At 38.7% G+C, this 21,997-nt stretch overlaps 1 long non-coding RNA gene across 1 annotated transcript in view; it reads right to left on the bottom strand.

Annotated features, from left to right (window-relative positions):
- Positions 1–537: 537 nt before the first annotated feature.
- LOC109503458 overlaps positions 538–21,997 on the bottom strand; it is a 35,612-nt gene continuing 14,152 nt past the window's right edge. The window contains exons 2-4 of the long non-coding RNA XR_002162434.3: positions 12,937–13,097; positions 3,817–3,938; positions 538–767 (exon numbers count right to left, since the gene is read on the bottom strand). This is a non-coding gene — a long non-coding RNA (uncharacterized LOC109503458). The remainder of the gene's footprint in view (positions 768–3,816; positions 3,939–12,936; positions 13,098–21,997) is intronic.

The raw sequence follows: 21,997 nt of genomic DNA, 5'->3' as shown, positions 1-21,997 counted from the left end.
GACCTCACCTTCCTCCAAATTTTGCTCTGACATCCAAAGTAAGATGAATGCCCAGGGCAGGTACCATCCTGTTATTTTCTGTGTAGCGATGGCATTCTGAAAGGTCATGGAGTAAGAGGAGGAGCATTTCTTGCTGTGAATTACTCTTGAGATGAAAAGTGCTTTTTAACCTAAATCTTTGGCCCTGTAGTCCTCATTCACTTGGTGACTAATTGAGGTAGCTATGACTGGGATGGTAGCAGGAAGCCCAATGAGAATGGGCTTCCACCTTGCTGTAATTTACCTCCATCATGAAAGGAGGGAAGAACATGCCACATGTATTTAACAGCTAAGCAAAGCATTTTCAGATCCGTTCTTTTTTACATCAAACATGAGACATACATATCCTAGGAAAGATATTAGTTACCATTCAGTTCAGATCACTTCAGAATTTTTTTTTCATTTTTCAAGCTTAATTCATGCTGTAGTTTTTTCCATTTACTGCAACGAATACTTTATTTACTTTCTTTAAAATAAACACCATTAGCTGGTGGAGGCATTGGATTTTCTCTTTATTACATCTCCCCAAGGCAGTAAAACAACACAACACAACAAAACAACAACAACAACAAAAGTAGATGTGAGTACTGTACTTCCAAGACTGGCATATGCTGGAACTTTCTTTCCATTTGTCCTGCTGGGAAGTAGAAAGTTGAACTACAGCATTTGAGGGGGTCCTCCTCAGTCCCGTATTTTGGCCATTCACCATGTCCCATTGTCGTTTTTTCCTGTTACACAGTAAGACAGACAAACTAGTTGTTGTAGAACACATTAGCTCAATTTATATGTGGTTAGGCAGGTTATAAACATATCAGAAGTCAGAATGATTTGTGGAAAAGACAACACCAAGTGAGTGGAATCATCAGTGGATTTCAAAAGGAGAGGTTAATCTTTGTTTTATTCCATCTTTTATTTTTTTATTCAATAAATGCTGAACACCATATAGTGAATATAAAGAAAAATTATAAAACTTTGAGTGCTTCTAGTAACTTACAGCCCTTCATGGAAGACATACAAGAAATAAGACAATGAACTCTGTGTAGTACTAGATAGGAATTCATGTGTTTGAAAGGCAGAGAAGAAGGGACCCTGATTATATTTTAGGAGAGCTGAAGGATTTCCCCAGAGGTAGAAACATTTGTATAAAGTCTCAGAGAATGAACTCATGAGGCAGATTAAGGAAAAGGAGTCTTTCCAGACAGCAGGATAAAGAAATTCATGGACGTGTAAAGGAGTGTGCCACGTTCAAGACAGTTTGGTGTGACTGAAGCAATATGCACACCTGAAACAGTGACAAAAGTATTTTGACTGCTATGGAGAGGTGACTGTTAAAACTCCTCAGATGTCTTATGAAGGAGTTTTGATTTCAGTTTTGATGAGAGGTGATCTGGAGAAGTTTTTAGGTTGAAATGATTTGAAAAGCTATCATGCTCTAGCATCTGATAGATGTAAGTAGCAGCTGGTAAATGTCCCTGTCTTCAACTTGCATTCTGTTTAAGGTGAGGTTGAGACACCCAGTTTCCAGAGCTTGGATGGGATGGATATAATCCATCTGCATCACTGTGCTGAAAGAGTAGACTCAACTAGATGAAAAAATGTAAAAAAAAAAAAATCACTTCATTACCTTTAAGGAAATCTTAGGAGCTATCTAAGGCTATCACAATGGGGCTGGAGAAGTGAGAAACTGGAGAAGAATGGTGGTATGGGGAAAGAAGTGGCAGTACTTTGACCATGACTCCATGAACCATGCAGAGTCAATGGTAAATGATTAGACGATTATTCTGAGAAATGTAACTTGGGATACAGGAGATAACATTTCCTACTCTGAAAAAAAAAGCAGACATATAAAAGAACTGTGGTACAAGAGAAACAGCTTAAAATCCTATATTCAGCTGAAGTTGATGGCTTACAAATAGTTCAAAGTATCTAATTGTCCTTGATGTTTCTATGGCAGTATTTGTGAATTAGAATTGTGTGTAAGATGGCATTGTGGGAACAAGAGGGGACCTGTAAGTTTTTGTTAATAATAAACATAATTTATAAATAAATATTAATAATAGAAGTATATATGTAAATAATATAAATAATATAAGTAATAGAATATAACAATCTTGATTATTCTACACAATAATGTAATAAAATATAACAGCCTATGGTAAGCATATTACATATAGTATCTCATTTAATCACAACTGTAGGAGGGAGGTAGTCTCATAATTATCATTTTTATGGAAAAAAAAACAAAAACAAAAACAATGTAAGAACTAGTAAGGGCATATGATTGCCCAGTCTTGGACTATCAAGTTGCATAAAAAAAATTTAGATCCAGGCTTCAGTCGAAAAAAAAAAAAAAAGGGTCTAATGTAGGTGTGTGAGGCTGACTTGTGTATCAGTAATAACCCACAGAGCATCAGGCAGACTATTATCATGAAGCTCCCAAGCAAAAGGCTTTACTGTTCCCCTAAATTGTTTCTTTAAGAAGTCTAAACTTATTAGGCCAGAAAGAGACAGGCAGATCGAGAGAGAGGAGACACAGAAACTTAAGTCTATAAAGACTTCAAAAACTACCATGTAACTAGAGTGTATTTATTCCATCACAGGTCATAAGGGAAGTATTAATTTGTAGTTTGGAAGATAGAGCCATCCTTAAAGCAACCCTTAAGAAAATAGCCCGGATGATTCTGCAGGGACTTCTACTAATGAACTGCCTTTACTCACTGGAGATGTACCTAAAAGTGGCCTCCAGGCTATACTCATAGGCATTGGCACTGACATCCCGGTGTTGAAACAGAAAAGCTGGCTGTAGACTGCTGCGTGAACTTTCCTCACTAAGAACTGGAGGGTGGTAACTTTGATCTCTCTGTCCATCTATCTGTACACATAGTTTTTGGCATCTTAGTTTCACTAATAGTGGAAAGTGATTTTTTTTAAGGTATACTTACTTTCAGATATGATGTCAAAGTCTACCCTGTCTTCTTCCTCCCAGTGGTTCTTTTTCTAAGACTTACAGTAAGAAAATAAATGTGCTCTAATATCTTGGCTCAAATCCAAGCCAGGAAATTCTATTAGGTTTTAAAAATTAATTTCTCCAACAGTTCCAATTAGATAAGATATTCTTCTTCCTCCCTTCTTTAGATATCCTAGTATCTTCCTCTGGATTCAGAAACAAAAATGTACTTGTTAAGAAATACATTTGACAATGAGGGGATTGCAAGATTCTGTAGAAATGTGAGGTTAGTGCCGTATTTCTGTGAAAATCTATAGCCCAACCTCTGGCCTTTTAGGGGAAAAATAATGTGCTCTTTCTACAATCAAAATATCCAGTGGTGCCATTACTCCCAACACAAGGAAGTAAACACATAAATAAAATATTAGTGGTGATTATAACAGCATGTTCTATTTAAGTCTGTTATCACTTTCAGTAGCTTGAACAATGCATCCTGAAATTCACCAAAGTCATCTGTGCATACCTCTTTCTGCAGGAAATTTGTACTCATTGATCTTGAGACTTAAAAGGAAGCATTTGAACTGTATTTGGCTATCATTATGGACTACCTTCCTTATGTTACATATACGGAATTTACTTTTCCAGATTTTGCTATGCCTGTCTTCCTCTTTTCTCACCCTTAAACAAGGATTTTGTGAAAAAAGAATGTTTTGAGAGAAATTAGAAGTGATAATGGAAGGAAAAGATACCCAGTACCTTAGCAGGAAAGATGTACCAAATAGAAGCAATAATGGAAGAGGATTATGAGAAAATGAAACAGATAAATTTACAGAAACACCAAATAATTCTTTCCATGAATTTCTTTATCTCTTTCCATTATTCTCTTTGAAGAGTATGAGCCATGTAATTCTTCTCTTTGTCTTTCTTGTCCTCCACTGAATCTCCAGGACTTCTAAAACAAATCAAGTCAAGAATTAGCCTTTTAAGCGTGAAATATACCTATATGCTATGCTGTACATGTCCTCTATGAATCATTCTGTGGAAGAAGTCTGGGAGATATGCATGTCTCCAATCCTCAGGTGCCAGCTCAACTCAGGAAGTGCTAGCAGCAGCCCCCCTCATTTACTGTGATGGTCTTTCTCTGGCTGAAATACTATTTTCCTACAGCCTTAGGTAGAAACAAGTGCTTCAAATAGCTTCTTTATGCACTATACAGCAACAGCACAATAATAAACCTAGCACAGTGGCAAGGTTATAGGCCCAGAGGAAAAAATGGTAAAACATAATTATTTGTGAGTAACAAAGTAATTCCATGGCCAAAAGCTGTCAAAATATGCTAAAACTAAATCACAGGGGAAAATATCAAGAAAGCAAGGCAATCTTGGGTTCTTAGAACCTTTCTTATCTAATTTTACCCAAGGCTGCTTCTCCCACAGAACTCTGAGCTGCTGGTTCCCTGCCATCTCATCACCCCTCGCCATAGCAGTCATGACAATAACAATGGCGACCATTTACTGCATGCCTAATCTATGCCAGGCAAGGGACACTGTTCCCACTAATCCATCCCTTAGCCCTGCAAAATTGGTACATTGATAGTTGGTATCATTGTACAAAGACTTTTAATAGCTTGTCCAAGGTCACAAAGGGAGGTGTTAGAAGACTTATAATCCAACAGGGCAGCCTAACTCAAACTCAGTCCTTGCCTTGACTCAAAAGGAGAGTGCAGACAACCCACAGGTCTTTGATATCTTCCCACTGTCTGTAAGTAGCTCTGCTTTAAATGCATTTTCTTCAAGAGAAGGAGAATCCTAAGAGGGGAAGAGGATTTTCTTCTAAGGCAGTGTTTTTGAACCTTTGTTGATGTTGCCATACCCCATGGTTATCCTCCTCTCATGAAATTTTAATACAATGATATACTCTGTGTGTGTGTGTGTGTGTGTGTGTGTGTGTGTGTATGTGTGTGTGTACAATATACTGTGGCCCATTAGAAGACTACAGATTACAACAGCTAAGATTATAAGGGCACCTGGGTGACTCAGTCAGTTAAGCATCTGATTCTTGATTTGGGCTCAGGTCATGATATTACAGTTCATAAGTTCAAACCCCACATGAGGCTCCATGCTGACATTGTGGAGCATGTTTGGGATTCTCTTTCTCTCTCCTCTCTCTCTCTGCCCCTGCCCTGCTCACTCTCGTGCTCTCTCACTCTCAAAATAAATACATAAAATAATCAATTAAAAAAAAAAAAAGATGGTTTTACCCTCTTGGGGCTGATAATGCCCCTGTTGAGAATGTATGTTGCTAAAGTGACAAAGCACATGGTTGAAGCTCTCCTGTTTTTTTTTTCTTTAATGTTTTTAATGTTTATTTTTGAGAGAGAGAAGAGAGAGACAGAGTGCAAACAGAGGAGGGGCAGAGAGAAAGAGAGACAGATAGACAGAATCTGAGGTAGGCTCCAGGCTCTGAGCTGTCACTACAGAGCCTGATGTGTGGGACTTGAACCCACAAACCGTGAGATCATGACCTGAGCCAAAGTTGGAAGTTTAACCAACTGAGCCACCCAGGTGCCCCTGAAGCTCTTTTTTATTCAGAGCACCCAACAGTGACCACAGTGGTCTTCTTCCCCTCCTACCCACCTGGAAGATGAAATCCATTGTGGAAGAATCTCATTGGTGAGCTCCCACGGGGGATAGACTTAGTAAAGAAAGGGAACTCTTCAGAGAATCCTGAGCCCTTGCAGACCCCTCACTTGGGACCATGTAATGTCAGAGAAAGCAGAGCAAGCAACGATACAGTTGTATGATCAAACCCATTGATGGACATTAATTGTTTTCCTTGTAATGATTCATTGATGTATAATTTGATAGTGAATCTGGAATTTTATATAAACCTTGGGCTGAGCTATCCAATTAAGAATATAGAGGCTCAAAGGAATCCAAACACATGACTGGATTTACTAAGAGACCAAGATGATTTTTAGCAGAGGGACCAATTAAAATCTCCTGGAAAGTGAGAAGAGATTTAGCTTTAGATTGAATTAGCCTTTATTAAGCACCACTATACACCAGGTATTGGTGGGGATGTTTTTACGTTATCATATATCTAAGCTTCACAATAGCTCTCAGAGGCAGATGGAATCATTCACCTTTTACAGCCCAAGATCTTGAAACTCAACACATATTCTTAGCCTACTTGTACAAGATCGTACAACTGTCGAGCAGCAGGATAAAGAGCCACGGCCAAACATGCTTCATTAAAATCCCAACTCTTACTTTGTTTATGGTTACAGTTTTTCTCCTCTTCATACAAATCTGACATATTGAAATGTACTTTTATACAAACAACACATTTTGTAACAAATCACAAAAATATTAGCATTAATATATATTTAAAAATTGCATCACACTTATTTAGAGAATTTGACATTAACTTATATTGTTTATACTTTTTAAATGAAGAACTTTAGAAAACCATACATTTTAAAGGTGTCTGAACTGCTGACTGGCAAGGAAAGATGATTTTTTATTCTCTTGCCAAGCCTCTTCTATTCTCTTAATTTCTTTTTCCTTTATCTAAAACTGTCACAGATCAAAACTTAGAACAAAGGAGCAGAATATAAATTACTGTGCTTGGGTGTGGGATCTAAGCTAATGAGAATCTGCCTTAAATTGACTATAACATGCAAAATTTGGGAAGAATAGTCCTGAGCATCTCTGCTCATTGCTCATTCCGTGGAAAGCAGTATACTGTACTTGGATTTTCTTAACTCTTCATATCCTGACTAAACATCACAGAGAATAGCTGCTTAGAAAAACAGAATTGATTCATTTGGCAAATAATAATAAGCAAATAAGATGTGCCAGGCTTGTGCTAGACTCTGGCTAGGTAGAAATATGTTACTTAGACAAGAATCCCTGCCCTCAAGGAGCTATAGTACAGGTCTAATGAAACAAGAGGTATAAATTAAACAAACAAAAAACAAGTCCATAAATATCTACATTCCTCATGGAATCTGTGTAGATGGGCCCTGATTGTGGATGGGAACTTGGCCATGAGCTAAGAAGGAAGAGAGGCTGAAGCCTAAAGGAACAAGTAGGCTCTGAGGAAGAATGGGCTTGACAAATTTGAGGGAAGAAAGGAGGAGAAAGTGTCTGGAGTGCTGTAGGCAAGGGGAGAACAGCCTGGGAGATGCTGGAGAATCCAGGAGGACCGACTCAGGCAGGCCATTGAAGGCCTGGGATCTTATTCTAAGAACTACGGGGAACTTTTAAAGGAGTTTAAACCAGAGAAGAGGAGGATCTGCTTTATATATGTAGAAGCTTCCTTTGGCTGACTGAATCAGGAGAATAAGGCAATATGGATACCTTTAAATAGTCTATTGTATTGCAGCATCCAGATATAATAGGCTGGTTGGCTATACTGGTGTGGTAGCCAAGGCAAATGGAAATGACTCAAAGACTGATCTTCAGTTGTGTGAGGGAGTAATTCCTGACAGCTCTAGCTGGTGAAAGACAAAAATATCTAGGACCACTGTAACCACTCTAAGGCCAGCCCACAATGGAGCAGACCCTACTTTTACTAGGACAAAATTAGCATGTGGCTGTTAATCTCCTAGTTCTTTTTGATTATTTGTATTCTTTGAGATTTTAGTTCCCTTAAAAGTAGTCTTGAGTGTGTTTTTTTTTTTCAGAAAAAAAATACAAAAATAAAAAAACAAAAAAACTCCTATATGTAAGTATCAGGGATAAGGTTGGAGGAGAGGTATATAGATCTATTGATTTGCCCCACGGCTATTTCTTCATAAACACTATTCTTAAGATATATGACATCAGATGGTTTTTTTTAAAAAAAGAAAGCAACATACTTGATTTCTCCCACCACAGAAGCCTAGCCTAGAGAATAAAAATTCCTGCCATACTATACTAGGAAAAACAATGGGAGGGATGAATGTTAACAGCTTCTCCAACTGAAATATAAACACTGGCATGCTACGTGTGTTTGCTAATAGGCGCATTTGGCAGAAGTATACTGTGAAAGCAAAGGGATGAAGCAGATGACGACTCTTGGGACAGAATACTTCCTGCTTCTTCTGGGGTCTCAAACTGATTGCACTTTCTGGGCAACAGGCTGCAGTCCAGCCTTCACCTTTACCTGCCTCCAATGTGACAGCTTTTTCTCTATCCCACTCTAGCTACGTGGTGATCATATTAGAAAACAACCTGATATGCCCCCATTTTAGAGCACTAAAGAGTATTTCCAGTCTATAGTGTGACTCCTGCAGACATTCTGCGTTATGACAGAAGACTCCTAGAGCCCAGATTTTTAACCTAAGAAATAGAAACTTCTAGTGTTGAAGCATCTCAGGGACAGGCTGGTGAGAATGTTATTTGGGGGCATCTGTCTTGTGAGCTGCTCTCCTCTGATCAGATTGCAGAGCCAAATGGCTGTTCCATATGCCTGGGAGGCCAGTCCTGCTGCTCAGGGTTCTAGATGGTTTGTTTTCTGCTCTTGCTTGTATGCTCAGAGATGACAGCAGCCCCTCAGCACTGGAAAGGGGCCAACAGTCAGTCAACCGGCAAGTATTTATTAAACACCCTAGAGTGCGTTGCCCTCTTGAGGCCTGGTCTGGTTGCAGCTTCTGTACTTTTCTGTGAGCCATAGTTTTCCTGACATGACTTAGCTCAGGGAGGTTTTTCATTTTGAATGCAAATGTTTATGGGTTAAAAGCTTATTTAAGTGTCCCCCGGGTAGGTTGAGTGGGAGACCAGTGTTGCCTTCTTGTCACACATACTCTATCTGGAGCCAGTTAAAGACCGGAAAAATTGCTTGAGGAAGCATATGGAAATTTAAGAGGTAGAAAGCAATCAAGGCAACATTTTCTGAGAATAGTGTTAAAATCATGCTTAGGAATAGAAATAAATATGAATCAGTCTCTTTTTCCCTTATAAAATCATCAATATAATTTCCTGACTATCTGGGATGGCTTGGGGGATGGGTGGGATAAATTACCATATTAAGAGTCACATGTTTTATGTTTTTTCAAATGTTACAGAATTGTTCTTCTCACAGTGAGTAGATCTAGCTGATGCCTGACATCCAAAGTATACTAGGAACAGAGAAGACTCAAGATAAAACATATTGCTTAAGAGTTCATGGTGATATTGGCAGAACACACTTTCCTGGGCCACTAAGCTTGTGGATTTAGGACTGATGGCTGAGCGTCACAGTGCATTGCCCCTTGTAGGCAGAGAGTTCCCTGGCACTTCTGATATGAGTAGAGAGGAGATGACATCTCTTGGCAAGGATACTGACCTGAGGTGCCATGACACTAGGGTCTTCTTAGCTCAAGGGAGAGAATAAATTCTGTGATTAAATGCATAAGCACGTGTGTGTGTGTGTGTGTGTGTGTGTGTGTGTGTGCGTGCATGTGTGCTTCATGGTGGCTGGAAAGAGTTTTTGTAGAAGTCTAAAATTCCTGCCTAGGCAAAAAAGCACAGGCAAAGATGTTCCTCCATTGGCTTGATTCAGTTTTAATCAACATTTCCCATTTTTCCTTAATGTTAAAGTTGCCTGCAAAATATTTATAGGATATGTAAATGTCTCTCATATTTACATATCTTTCTCCTCCATTTAGGTCCACATATTGAAAAATTTTTACCTTTAACATCTTCCAATCTGTTGTTGTCTCTCAGTCCCTGATGCTTTAGCTCAGGCCTTGTAGTTTCTTATCTAGACAATTTTAATAGCCTTCCAACTAATTTCCTTACCACCTGTGTCGCCTCTCTCCACCTTATCCTTCTCCTACTGCCCAAGTGATTATTCTAAATCCCAGATCTTATTGAATTACTTTCTGCTTAAAATCACTAAGTGGCTTCTAATAGCTTGAGCTATTATCTAATAGCTAACAATCATATCCTTTATTAAGCCCAACCCATGTAGTAAGACACTATGCTAGACATTTTCACATGAATTCATGTGTTGAAACCTCACCATTTCTTTGTTTTAGATGCTGGGACTAGTTTGCAAACTTTAACATAAGGAGTGAGTGGTAAGATTCAGAACACCAAGAGGCAAAAATCAACCAAATGGTGTTCTAGTATCTTTACTTTCAATCCAAAACAATATTAAACAGTATCAAGATATTACCTGTGTAACAGATATGTCATTTATCACATATCTGAGTCTATGTATGGGATTAATTCCTAAGGGGAATTGCTCAATAAAAGGGTTTGTACGATTTTACAAGCCAGAATTATATATCCAGACCGCCTTCCCTAAAGGTCTCCAATCTGTGTTCACAGCAGCCATGTGCAACTGCTTTTCACTCATCTCCTGCTGCACATAAATTACTTGATTTTTGCCTCTCTGATAAATGACAAATAGCATCACCTTGCAGTTTTAATTGGTGTTTCTCATTACCTGAGGGAGATTATATAAAAGGGGAACTTGCCAATGATCTTCCAGAACAGTTGTGAGACAGGTGCTGTTATATTCAGCTTTGTATGGGGAGGAAACTGAGTCAAGATTCTCTGTAGCTTAATTCTTTAACCTGCTGTTACTAATTAACTTTATTTAGTGGAGAGTTAGTGCTTGCCTACTGTGTCAGAATTGTATTCAATACTGAACCGTGTGGGCTTCAGTATTCCCCACCTCCATATCTTGGCACTTGCTGCCCTGAAATAGGCCCCCCATTTCCCAATCAGCTAATTCTTCCTTATCCTCCAAATCCTTGTCGAAGTATCTCCTTCTCCTGGAAGACTTTCCTCACTTGCATCCTTTTATGTGCCCTAAGAACACCCTCTTCTGGCCTTGATCTACCCCTTAACATCCTGCATTATAATCTTGTTTTACTATATGATCCTTGATGGCGAGATGACCTATTATTTGGCTTTGTTTCCCAAATAATTAGCCCAAGATCTGGCACGTGGTAAGTGCTAAATGTGTGTTTGTAGAATCAGCTGAAAGAATGAATGATTGAATACAAGAAACTAATTGAAAATTCAAAGGATGAAAAATAAAAGTAAATTTTGAATATACCTTTTCTCTCAAGATGATGCAGTAATTGTTAAGACGATTTTATTTTCTGAGTCTTTATACTTTTTAAGAAGCTGTCACGTAAGGTATTCTGGCTTATTTTTCATTTGAAAAGAAAAAAAGAGAAAGGGTCTTATATTTCAAGAGTTTTCAATTGTCTTAGGGACTTAGGGACCCTCTGAAGGGCCCTGAAAGAGTTGGTAGGGTTGGGGGCACTACTTGCCCTCCACACTCCCCCTCAGCCCTTCACACTCACCTCATTTAGTTGCACAGTGTCATTTGTCTTTCATCTTGGTTCCTGTGTAAGTTTTTCTAATAGAAAGAGTTCTGTGTTTGTAAAATGTTTAATAGTCTTTAGAAGAGAAGAAAGCCCAGCTCTTTCCAACAGGAAATTTGGGTTGTAGTCCTGCCCCTGTCCTTTGCTAGCTTCATGGCTTCACACTAGCCATGTATTCATTTCAGGTTCAGTATCTTAATCCGTGAGCTGAATCCTTTGGGCTAGATGAGGCCAAAGTCTCTTGTAGCTCTAGAACAATGTGTCTATTTATATCCATGTATTACATCTAAGGATCTAAATCTCTGGTTCTGAACACTATAGTTAAAATTTCCCTTTTTCATTTACCACTTTGATTGTAAAACCCTGCGACTGTCTCCATCCTTTCAAAGAGTCACCATTAAGGGGCACCTGGGTGGCTCAGTCAGTTAAATGTCCCACTTCTGCTCAGGTCATGATCTTACGGTTTGTGAATCCGAGCCCCGTGTCTGACTCCAACTCTATGCTGACAGCTCAGAGCCTGGAGCCTGCTTCGAATTCTGTGTCTCCCCTTCTCTCTGCCCCTCCCCTGCTCATGCTCTGTCTCTCTCTCTCTCTCTCTCAAAAATAAAATAAATATTAAAAAAAAAATTAAAGAGTCACCATTAGTTTCCAGTGCTTAATATATTAAGAACAGTTTTTTGTTTTGTTTTTATTTTGTTTTGGTTTTTGGTTTTTGTGTTTTGTTTTTTTGTCCTCACCTCAGAATCTCTAAGAGGGGAATCTATACCAAGCAACACCTTTCATTTCATTGGTCCTCTTGTGTGTCTGCTCATCACACTGGAAGTCAGTCATTCATACTTCCTTTATCTTCTAACTTGCTTCACCAAACCTAAAAATTCTTCAGTTTTACTTCATTCATGTATGTTTATTTTAAAACACTGTACCAGGGCACCTGGGTAGCTCAGTCAGTTAAGCATCCAACTCTTGATTTCCACTTCAGTCATGATCTTACAGCTGGGGAGATGGACCCCCACATCAGGCTCTGTGCTGACAGGGCTGAGCCTGTTCTGGATTCTCTTTCTCCCTCCCTCTCTCTCTCTGCTCCTCCCCAACACACATAACTTGCATTCGTTCTCTCTCTTTCTCTCCCTCTTTCTCTCTCTCTGTCCTAAACAAACAAACACACACACAAATATTTTTAAAACATTTTTAAAAATAAAATACTCTCCTAATTAGGCATGGTCCATGAAATCAACTCCATAGGACTAGTTAAGGGGCAATGTTTACCACTTCATTTTTGTTTTACTCATAAGTCAAAACACCCTATCATGATAGACTACCTTAAAATAAAATAAAAAAAATACCTGTTGTTATCATTTACTTTCTATGAAAAAGCCTCTTTATTATTTAGATCATATTGATTATAGATTACAAGATCCTTGAAGACTACATTTATGTCTAACTAGTACATAAAGCACAAATAAAACACATATGTGAATGTGTGCATCTATAGCTTTCTGTGTCTATTAGGGCTCAGATTTAAACTACAAGGGGTAGAGGACTTCTGGTTTAGAACTAGAAATGCTTTGAAAGTAAAATATAATTTAAACATTATTCTCAAATATAGGTTTCTTAGTTCTTTTCGATCATATCTCTCTACCTGTAAAGGAAGAACATCTATAATTTTGTGAACAGCAGGAATGTATTTTCAAAAGAAGTTCCCTCTGCATAGTGATAATATCCTGGAAGAGGAGAAGTAGTTTGTGGAGTAGAAGGAAAATCCACTTCTGCCATTTCCTTTGGTCTGTCATTGTTGAAAGTCTGCAAGATTAAAAAAAAATCTGTCTCAAGGACACCTTTCACTACTTCCTTCTCCAAATTCTAATCTTTTTGCTACACGTGAAAAACACTGGCCTAAGTTGTGAAACAGACCTAGGTGGCCAAGTCTCTCATGTGACATGTCCCTATTAATAAACTAGTGTGGCCCTAAGAGGCAGCCTGGCTTCCTCTCTGGGGGCCCAAGTACTTCTGCAGTTGTTCAGGTAGCTCTCTGTCTGTCCCCCACCTCTATCTAATGAGCTGGCTCTTCCCTTTATCTGGGACACCTCAAAGGCCTCACTCCCCCTGGGCCACTGTGGGGAATGGCTTTTTTTGCTATCAGTTTTTCCAATGAGGGTGACACCTCTACCTCCTGTGAGGCAAATTACTCTCTGAACTGCAGTTTCTGTGAGTTTCAATGGCTTCCTTTCTGTGTCTCAGAGAGCAGCAGCTGTTCCTTAGACACTGGGATCCGTACTGTGTGTCACCACCTTTTATAAAGCCAAGAATCCCTCTTCACTGGAGGTTAACTTTTTGTCCTGGAAAATTTCAGTGGCACATCAGTTGTGAGTAGGCTAGACAACATAGTCTAGCAATGCAGCAAAGAGGAAGTTTTTCAGTTAGGAAATTACCCTCTTTAGTTGGTCCTAAGAGTTTAACCCAACACAAAATGACCCAGCAGACTAAATATCTGAAGCCCTATATACTCACCCATGGTATTCTTCTACTCCACCTGACATTGGATCACCGTAGATGGGATGAGCCCTACGGTCAACATCCTAAATGCTAAGTGGAGCAAAGGAGGCAGAATGTCAGTACCCTGCCTCCCACTCACCTCCAACCTTTTCTCTCTTCCTGTGAGGGAGCCCTCTGGTTTTATGGCTTAATTTATTCTACAAGTTCCTTTTCACTGATAAATCAAAAAAGTCAATACCATCCCACACACATTTCCTAAATAACAGTACCAACTAAACCAGATTCTTCATGCCATCATGTGGATCTACAGAGTTCTGATTGCAAAGATGCTGTGAAGTATGCAGGGATGGGAGAAGACAAGGAGGAGGAGGAGGAGGAGGAGGAGGAGGAGAAGGAGGAGAATGGAGAGAGACAGACACTGAGATGCATGTCCATAACACACACACGGAGACCTATGTCACTAAGTTCTGGTCTCCAAATCTTTAGAAAGCCTAGAGTATGGAGGCTGAGGTATCACTGGGAAGTGATTTGGATTTTAATACTGTCACTTGTTTGAAATGTGTTTGCATAAAGACAGAACATAAGACAGGAAGAAAAATAAAATTACCTTTTATAATTTCTTACCTGTTATGGATGGGAAATTGACCTGTATCACAGACACAGGTTATAGTTTTAATTTGTTTTGTTTGTTTTCCTTTTCTTTGTAGTTCTCAAACTTTTCAATCTACTTACTTAGGTCTGTTTCAAGAAGCTTTCAAATGAAGGCTTGAATGAAATGCAGCCCTTCATCAGCTGTAGGGTTTGGTCCAGCTCTCTTCTTCCTGTGAGCCATGTTTAATTTTGCCCAAATTCTTATCAAGATAAAACTCGGGGAGACTTTCTGTGTTAGGTGTAGAATCAGGCTGAATTTGTCTCTGGCTATTGGACTTACTCATATTGGGACTATGCTTACTTCTCTCCATGTTTCTTATGTACCAGAAACATCCTGTGAGATGTTGTTTTGTACATGCAAGGCAACATTTAAAGCTGCTTCTCCAGTACTCACTGTGATACTGAGGGTTCCACCTGGCCTATGTGTGGTAAATTGTTAAGACACTGAGGTTTATATTACCTTCTCGGCAGTGATGTATCAAAGCTATGTTTCTTTCCAAATCAGAAACCTCCCAGAAGCTCCTCATTACTAATATTTGGTTGAGGTTTTAAGATGTTAATTACCAACAAAGGTACATATAACTCAGAATTTGGGTCTCTATACCATTCCAATCATAATAGTAAAATTTTAATGCTTAATACTCAAAACACTTAGATGGAAGCCAGCAAGTCACTTTACAAAATATTTTCTACTGTAATCACCCCACCACCACCAAAGAGCTGTGGACTGTAATAGCAAACATATACAGGATTGAGGGCAAATAAAGTTGGGGGACTTCTTGCTTGAGGTAATACTCCAAATTACATGCAACGTACAGTTGGTTCTCATTATTTGCATTCATTATATTCTGTAAAATTCCTGTGAACACTGAATTGGCAAATACTGAACTGTTGCTCCTAGGGTAAATATAGGATTAGGTTCCTGCAAGCCTTAGGTCACAATGATGAATACATAACCTTGTTTTATGTGTGTTTCTGTTTAAAGACCCCTTATTGTGTATATGTTGTTAAATGTTAATCTGTAAGCTGAATTCTTTGGTGGTTGATTCACTAACACCAAACTTACTCCAACAGCACTATAATTCACACACAAATGAAGTTTATCTTGCTCAAATTCTGAAGGCAGGTCACACCTTCTTGCAGTTAGGAACAATAGGTGACCCTTCAGCACTACACATGGGAGCCTTTGTCAACAGTAAAATCACCAAGACAAAACGGAAAAATGTTTTGTGAAACATGTGAAAAATGTTTTGTGAAACATGTGAAAAATGCAACACTAAGCAGACCACAGAAAAGACTTTTGTTTATAGGATGAGTGCTGAATCAACAGGCAGCTCAGCTGGGAGCATGCATATGTGTTGGTCTTCTCAAATTTTTCACCATTCAACACATGTCTACAAATGACTATGAAGTATAGTGAGTGTTGAATTGGGGATAAATTCTGATGAGTAGGCTTATTCACAAATATTGGAATCCCCAAATGATGAGGAACAACTGTAACTTACAAGAGACTGAAGAGCCAGACAGTGCATGTTCCTGGAGAATAAAATATTCCCAACCCAAAGACCTCCATGATCTGATTGATTTCCTTTATCTTCCAGAAAGCCCTTCCCTGGAACATAGGCTTCTCCAGATAGCTCTGGGCTGATAAATAAAATTCATCAAGTAGTACAGATAGCAGTGTACATGTAACTATCCATCACACTCTGTAGATGCTTTTCATTAAACCTAATTCTTGTAACATTCAGATTTTAGCTTTTTAAAATTATTTTTTCCTACTTAAATATCTAAAATTTTGCTTATCATTGCATTTCAGATGTTGCCTATTTCTGTCTTACACCTACTTTTCCTTCCTACCTGAAATAATCAATAACCACCTCATTCTTTGTGACCCTCTAGAAGGGTATTCTTCCGAGCTACCTAAGCCAAGTACAGAGCTTTACTTTTTTTTTTTAAGTTTATGTATTTTTGAGGTGGGGGGTGGGGTGCAGAGAGAGAAGCAGAGAGAGAGAATCCCAAGCAGCCTTCATGCTGTCAACATAGGGCTCTACTCAGAGCTTGATCCCACAAACTCTGTGATCTTGACCTGAGTGGAAATCCAGAATCGGATGCTTAATTGAATGAGCCACTCAGGCACCCCAGAGCTTCACTTTTTCACAAGGTATTTTAAAGTGGAAAAATACTTATAAGTGCACACACACATACACACACACACACACACACTTCATAAGCATATGTGTGTGTGTGTGTGTGTGTGTGTATAATGAAGAGAGTTATCCTTATAATAGCTGTAAGATTTGAATTTACTTTAATATTCAATTTTAAAATAAGAAAACATAAGATTCAGGCTGTATAATTTAAGTTCTTTTCCTCATGTTAGTATCTGAAATTGATGTTAAAAAAATCAAGAACACTGAAAAAAGGTGATAGACTAGGTTTCGTCCCAGTAGTTCTTAGGTAGAGTTCTTCGTGACCCTGCTGAATTGCACTCTAGAGAAGGCAGAGAGAACAAAGGGAAAAAATTAAGTATCTTACTGAAACTTCTTTAAGAAGAGTGACTCATTTCTTCTCAAAAGATGGAATTGTTTCATTAAACTTGTCTCTGTTTTCTAGTAGCTGTATGGCTTAAGGGGACTTTTATAAAGATTTCAGATATCCCGATAATAATTCTTTTTATACTTTTAGCCACTGCTCATATTTCTTCTGAGTGACCTGAACAAAATACACATCACTTTCTTCATGTTACTGGTCTTATTAAAATCTGTCTGTGACTTCCTGTTTCTAATTCATCTAATGCAATTCTGCTTGTAATTTTAGGTCTTATGCCACCTGGTCAGGGTTATTTCCTCTAACCGAGCAGTTCTCAAACCTGAGTGAGCATCAGGATCACCCAGAAAGTTGGTTAAAATACAAATTAAAATACAGATTTTCTGATTAGTTCTGGAGTGGGGCCTACGAATTTGCATTTGTAATAATTTCCACGTCTACTGATGCTGCTGGCCTGGGGACACCACACTTTTAGAAACACTAACCCTAATACAACCTGTTCATTCAGATGTTTTTGTACAATGCCTGCCACATTGTAAATACTCAATAAATTCTTACTATATACCAGTTCAATTTTCCTACTATCCAATAAATAAGCCATTTTCAATCCTGTCTTTGTTTAGTTGCGTACACTTTATAAATAGGCTGTTTTCACTAAATCTTTGCCTACTGTGGGATCCATCAGGTAAAATCCCAATCAATTTTGTTTAAAACTTTGAAGTCATCACTAACTTTTTCTTTCCTGAATATACATTGATTTATGTCATTTATTTAATTTAGTATCACATATTGGCATAAATGTGTCCTAAATTTGTGTCCTCGGTAATTTTTTTTTATCAAATGAGGAGGCTGAGGCTATATCTGGCACATGATTCTACCCCATCAGTGTCCCAAGGAACCATTGAATGGACAGGATGTATTATTTGCTTTTAGGTGCTGAAATATGCATCTGCTTTGTATCTAGGTTGCAAAGAAACTGGTAAAACCATATTCGTCTAATGAGAAAATAGAGGGTGAGGGTAAAAATATTTAATGCCTCTTAAAGTACTAAAAGAAGACTTAAAAACTTAAAAACTCTCTTGTCAAATTAAAATCTACCTTTCACTTCTTTCTTATTGTAAAGTTTGAGTGTTTTGCATTTTAAATCCCACTGTATAGCTGAACCTGTTGTCTTCATTGTAAATATTTAACATGTGCATATACTGCATGCGATATAATGTTAGTGATAACAAGTAAAAGTGATTTAAATGTTATAGAGGCTCTGTTTGCTTCCCTTGAATTCCATATCTGTACCTCACTATCAAAATCAAGCAAAGACTGCGGAGAAAGGCAATTTCAAGGAGGCGACTATTATTGCTTCCATGACTGAGGATTGTGAGCAGTAGTGCTAGGATTTGTGAGCACCAAGCAGTTTTTTATAAAGTTATCAATGGTTTTTTTTCAAGTATGCTGAGAGTTTCTAGTTAAGAGACTTATCAACCTTTTGCTCATATTTGAACCTTCTCCTTTCAAAAGAGCCACACGAGCAATTACCCCTTGAATTAAGTCATTGCTCATCAGCAACATGGTAACTCCTCTGCATTTAAGTGGTTGACTTGTAGTTGATTTTATATAGAAGGGAATTAGCTAAGCAACAGTAAGCTTATTAGATACCTCTCTAGAAAGTAACTTCGGTTTAGCAGAAACTGTAAGTTAATTCATTTATTAATTCATTCAGTAAACATTTACTGAGTGTCTATTGGTGCTGAGCATCGTATTAAATATTTTGGAGGATAAAAAGATGTGTCAGATACGGATTCTACTTGCAGTCAGCTTAGACAAAATATATGTTCATAAAGACCACATTTTAAGGTAGAAAGAACTAAGTGTCTTTTTTTTTTAATGTTTATTTTTTTGAGGAAGACGGAGTGGGGAGGGGCAGAGAGAGAAGACACAGAATCTGAAGCAGACTCCGGACTCTGAGCTGTCAGCACAGAGACCCACGGAGGGCTTGAACTCCCAAACTGTGAGGTCATGACCTGAGCTGAAGTCCAAAGTTGGATACTTAACTGACTGAACCATCCAGATGCTCCAAGAATTAAGTGACTTAAGAAAGCTTAGATGTGATGCATGTTGAAAAGAGTACAGACTCTCTAGAAGACATTAGGGAAATTTGACGGCAGAAACTGTGTTTAGGTTGGGTCAGCAAGGATGTACGTAGATGTATGAAGTTAGAACTCCTTAACTATGTGTGGACATGAACTGCCTTTTAAACGTGGTCACTCTTCACTCCAGTTGAATTCTAGAGAGATGGACCTGCCTAGGGGTCAAGTGGAGGGATGTAAATGATGAAACCCCATGTTCAGTTTTGCTGGAGCTCAAGGGGCAGCAGGAAGAAGGTTGGAAGAGTCGGCTGTTGCCAGTTCAAGGAGCACTGTGGATGTTAGGCCAGAGAGAATAGGGTTTTGCTATGCATGATGGGAAGGGGAAGTGAATGAATCCATCTATGCTTTAATGAAATTAGTCTGGCAATAGAGTGTAAATGGAATTGTCTATAATCTCACTTCTGGTCTCCTATCTATTATTTTGATTAATCAGTCCCTCGATCATATTGATCAGATCCCTTCCAGATCTTGAGACTTGCAGGAATTTCTTGGGCTGTGTTGCTTTTCCTCAGTAAGAGATGGCCGTAGATCCATGACCACCTTAGCAAAAGAACTTGTCTAGAGGGTTGCAAAATAGATTGAATAGACAAGATTCCTGAAAGAAATAGATGAACCTTCTGTGCCTCAGTTGTACGTATACCTTATTGACTCAAGGGGTATATACAGACTTTCAAAAAGTATTTAAAGACAAAAATCAAGATGTGTCAGCAATGCAAACACATCATTGCAGGTAGCAGAGGTGACTTTTATCAAGCCCAAGCTGTAGTCTGGATATATTCACTAGGTAAATACTGACATCCTACAAATGACCTTTAAATTTCCTATAGAACTACATATTTTAGGTGTTTTGCATGATAAAGTTATTAGTGAGTTTTGGCAAGTTGCTGTTTTGGCTTCATATTAATGAATTCTGAATGGTCAGGGTATACATTCAAGGTGAGAGAAAGTAGGTCTTCTTAGAAGACACTATAATTTTCCTTTCAGCATTATTTTGTCCTAAATGAGATGAAGAATTAAACACAAAACCAGTACAGTTCCTGTCAATGTATTAGTAGGCTGAGAAACTCAAAATCAGTATTCTAGTTTTGTTTTGTTTTTTAATCGATGCAGATGTGTGGAAGTTAGGTAGGCATTAAAAATTGTAGAAAATAAATGTTTATTAAACCTACCCACACACACTAACAAAATGGAAAACTTATCCTGTTTGTTCTGTAAACCAAATACACTTCATTAAACAAAAGCTCTTGAGTCTTATGCATCAAATATCGTTTCTCCATGCTTCTCAAAACTCTCTGGGGCTGCTCTGTGTTGCGGCATTTAGATTTTCTTGCCCACTCCCCCCTGCCTCCAGACCAGCTTTTTATCTGAGTGTCCTCTCTCTGCAGATGGCTTAGTGGACTCTTATCCAAAGGCATTAGAAGGGCTGTTGTCTGTGCATTAGGAGGGCTGTATCTGCAAAAGCAGATCAATCGCGCCCTCAGCTGGCCAGAAAAGTGGTTACATTTTGATATTCCCTGTGCTTAAGTATAGCAGACGAGAGAGGCTACAAGTGAGAATCTATTTTGAGATATGAAGATGTGCTTTCTTGTGAATTCAGAAGTTTAGCAATTTCCCAAGGCACACTCATTACTGTAGATATTATTACCCCTTCCATGGTATTTCTGGAATTATCAAGGAAGAGACGAAGAATACAGGCTGAGCTCCCCAAGGACTACAACTTATCACTGGCATTTTCCAGACTGCCAGCTAAATGGAGTCAACAGAGGTTTAAGTTCTTAATAGGCATGTTCCAGGCCCCATGATAAAAATCTCTGGAAAGGATAAGTGAGTGACTCAACTATTTTTCATTTGTCTCTCTAATTCACCTGTCTGCTTTTTAAGGGGGGTGGCAGGAATCAGCATTAAACTGACTTAGTGCTTTCTAAATCTAAAGATGGAAATAAGCATTTGATGCTTAGTGACATCCTCTGACCGAAGGGAAAGAAAGGAAATAATTTCCCACTACCCAACAAAGATGCTAAGCACAGTGGCCGTGGGTACTGAAGGTGGGGGTTCTGAGCCTAAGAGATCCCAAGCAACCAAGCCAGCCCTTCCACTGAGATGAACAGCATTATTCCCAAGAGGACTCAGAATGTGTGGTAACTGTGCTAGCGACCAGATCTCTGCCTGTGGACTCTGGCTGCTTTGGAAAGGGAATTACGGACACATTCTTTATGGGCTAACTGGGTGTAAATGGGCTGTCATTAAGAGCAGCCTGATATTCAGAGTCTCAGTGACTCAAGTAGTCTATCATTTGCTATTTTTGCTTTCCAAAAGCCATTGACAATTTTAGCTTTCAAATGTTGCACTGAAACCTTAATTCAAACTGCCAAATTTTGATGCTTACAATGTTTTCAACTAATTTAGTTGCAAATCTAGTGACCAAAGGAGAAATGTGATGGTAAAGAGAGAGAGGTCCCAAATTAGAGATGGGACCTATCAGCAAAATGAATAGTTATGTTGGCACTATGTCATTGGTCCTGAGGCTTTGATTAGAAGCATGTTGTCAGAAATCTCTGGAGTGGTAGTCATCCAGCCCTGACCTAGGCTCAAACTCACAACCTCCACCTGGACAGTTTTTTTGTTTGTTTGTTTCTTTCTTTTTTTACCCTCTTTTACCTGAAATTCAACACTTTAAAAATAAACATTAAGGGGCACCTGGGTGGCTCAGTCGGTTAAGCGTCCAACTTCGGCTCAGGTCATGATCTCACAGTTCCTGAGTTTGAGCCCTGCGTCAGGCTCTGTGCTGACAGCTCAGAGCCTGGAGCCTGCTTCAGATTCTGTGTCTCCCTCTCTCTGCTCCTTCCCTGCTTACACGTTGTCTCT

Source organism: Felis catus, chromosome C2 (genome assembly GCF_018350175.1).
Source record: "Felis catus isolate Fca126 chromosome C2, F.catus_Fca126_mat1.0, whole genome shotgun sequence".
In the NCBI taxonomy this organism is placed as follows: Eukaryota; Metazoa; Chordata; class Mammalia; order Carnivora; family Felidae; genus Felis; species Felis catus.
Note: the sequence above shows the minus strand (reverse complement) of the source record. Positions and strands in the feature narration are given on the sequence as shown.